Source organism: Gossypium arboreum, chromosome 9 (genome assembly GCF_025698485.1).
Source record: "Gossypium arboreum isolate Shixiya-1 chromosome 9, ASM2569848v2, whole genome shotgun sequence".
NCBI classification, from domain to species: Eukaryota; Viridiplantae; Streptophyta; class Magnoliopsida; order Malvales; family Malvaceae; genus Gossypium; species Gossypium arboreum.
In genome coordinates this window covers 11,847,323-11,849,769 of record NC_069078.1, presented here as the reverse complement: position 1 = coordinate 11,849,769, position 2,447 = coordinate 11,847,323, and the positions used below count along the sequence as shown (strand labels likewise).

The following is a 2,447-nucleotide window of genomic DNA, read 5'->3' as shown; positions in this document are numbered from 1 at the left end:
AAATAATTTTATGATATGACCATGATTGGTTGAGAAAATGTTTGATATTGATAAGTCATGGTGATGGTTAAATTTATATCATGTTTGATATCATGGAAGTTTAATAGGTTATCTAGTTCATAACAACTCATGAAAAGATGAAATTTGCCTTAAAATGAATATTGTTTAAAGCAATGACATGAATTTGAAAAATCACTAAAAATAGTATAAATGGAATTAAATGATGAGCAAGTTATGAAATTGAATCATAATCTATTTTCATATGGATAAAAAAAACAGGAATATAAATTATACTTTATTAGATATTTGAAACCTTGTGAAACAGGGCCAGAGTGATTTCTGGATCCTCTATTCGGACTTTAAAAATTCATAATAAATTGTACAAAAATAATTAAAAGTTGTTCTTTATATTTAAAGATTCCTTATTGAGTCTAGTTTTAAGAGAAACAAAACTCATAGTCATTTAAATTCTTTATAGAGAGATATCTAATTCGTAATACATAGAGTTCAGAGCAGTCGAACCCTGAAACAGGGGAGACTTTAACTAATAAACTGTACTAATTGGCCCAACCAAAAATTCTAGAAAAAAATTAGTAAATAGATATATGAGTATAGATTTAGGGAAAATTTACGGATTTTGATTTTGAGTTTCATAACTTGAGATATGATTTTTCTTATAACTGTGACGCGGGTAGCTAGAAAGCTGTGAATGTAGAAACAAATGATTTGAAGTTCTTAATTTGATAAATTATGTTCGGTAACTCCTCAAGCTCGACTCCGGCGATCATTTTGGGCATGGGGGCGTTACAGAACCTGTGAAGAACCAAGAAAATCCTCACTTTTTCTATTCAAAAGTTCTACCTGATTAGAGAGCATGGTGATCGAATCGAAGTTAAAAACGCCGGTTATTTTCGTTGGTTTTGTCCTCATGACTTGCCACTGATAATTATTCAGTGACATCTCTTCTATAAATTCATAAGCATCCTTAGATGTCTTATTATTGATAGTTCCACCAGTGGCTGCATCAATCATCTGTTGAGTCGAAGGATTCAAGCCATTGTGAAACGTTTGAACCTGTAGCCAGAGTGGTAACCCATGGTGAGGGCACCTTCTCAACAAATCCTTGTATCTCTCCCATGCATCGTAGAGTGTTTCTAAATCCATCTGCACAAAAGAGGAGATATCATTACATAATTTGGCTATTTTAGCCGGCAAAAAATATTTTAATAAAAACTTTTCAGTCATTTGTTCCCAAGTAGTGATTGACCCTCGTGGTAATGAGTTCAACCATTGTTTAGCCTTATTCCTCAACAAAAAGGGAAATAACCGAAGGGGAATGGCATCATTAGAAACTCCATTGATTTTAAAAGTGTCGCAAAACTCTAAGAAATTTTCCAAGTGAGCGTTGGGATCTTCGTCCTGCAAACCATAAAACTGAACAAACTGTTGGATCATATGAATGGTGTTAGGTTTCAGTTCAAAATTATTTGCAGAAACAACAGGCCTAACTATGCTCGATTCAGTTCCTGATAAAGAAGGTTTTGTAACACCTCGAACTCATGGCCATTACCGGAAATCGAACACGAGGTGTTACCGGCTTACTTCATTTATTTCCCCCTTTTTTTTTTTGTTCCAGGCAAGCTTACTACTGTATCATGGTCGCTTTAAAAATCATATTTTGAGTTCTGAAACTCGAAATCCAATTTCGTAAATTTTCGCCGAAACTAGACTCATATATCTATATGGGGAATTTTTTTAGAATTTTTTTATTGGGAAAATTAGTACAGTTTATTTGTTAAAGTCTCCCCTGTTTCAAGGTTTGACTACACTGACCTCTGTACCTTACGATTTAAATATCTCCCTGTACAGGGCTTCAATGCCTATGCTGTTTGTCTCTAATGAAACTAGACTTGATAATGAATTTGTACATATAAGGCACGACCTATAATTATCTCGATAAAATTTACGGTGAATTTTCTAAATCAAAATAAGGGATCCAGAAATCGCTCTTTCCCTATTTCACAAGAATTTAATTAACTCCTAACATACAGCTCATATGGTCGTTTCGTTTCTTCCATATGAAAATAGACTCATCAAGCTTCGATTTCATAATTTATTCATTATTTAATTCCTTTTCTACTATTTTTAGTGATTTTTCAATCTCACATCACTGCTGCTGTCAGCATCTGTTACTAAAACAAACTATGCCTATTTCATGATTTTTCCTTGATCTAACTAATAATTCATCATACATGTCACAATTCATAACCATGACTAGCCATGCCAAAGGCTAATCATCACCGAGCATCTCCCCACTACACCATTACCAAATCATGAATTTAACACCGAAAATAATCAGCCATGACATATGGCATAATAATCGAGTAGGCCTCAACCAATACTCAACCAAAACCGAATTACCAAGACTTGTGTCCAAACATCATAGA

At 33.6% G+C, this 2,447-nt stretch overlaps 1 non-coding gene across 1 annotated transcript; it reads left to right on the top strand.

Annotated features, from left to right (window-relative positions):
* The first annotated feature begins 1,090 nt into the window (after nt 1-1,090).
* Nucleotides 1,091-1,197, top strand: LOC128281102 (small nucleolar RNA R71). The gene has a single exon (XR_008271317.1). It is a non-coding gene; the product is annotated as a small nucleolar RNA R71 (small nucleolar RNA).
* Nucleotides 1,198-2,447: the final 1,250 nt, after the last annotated feature.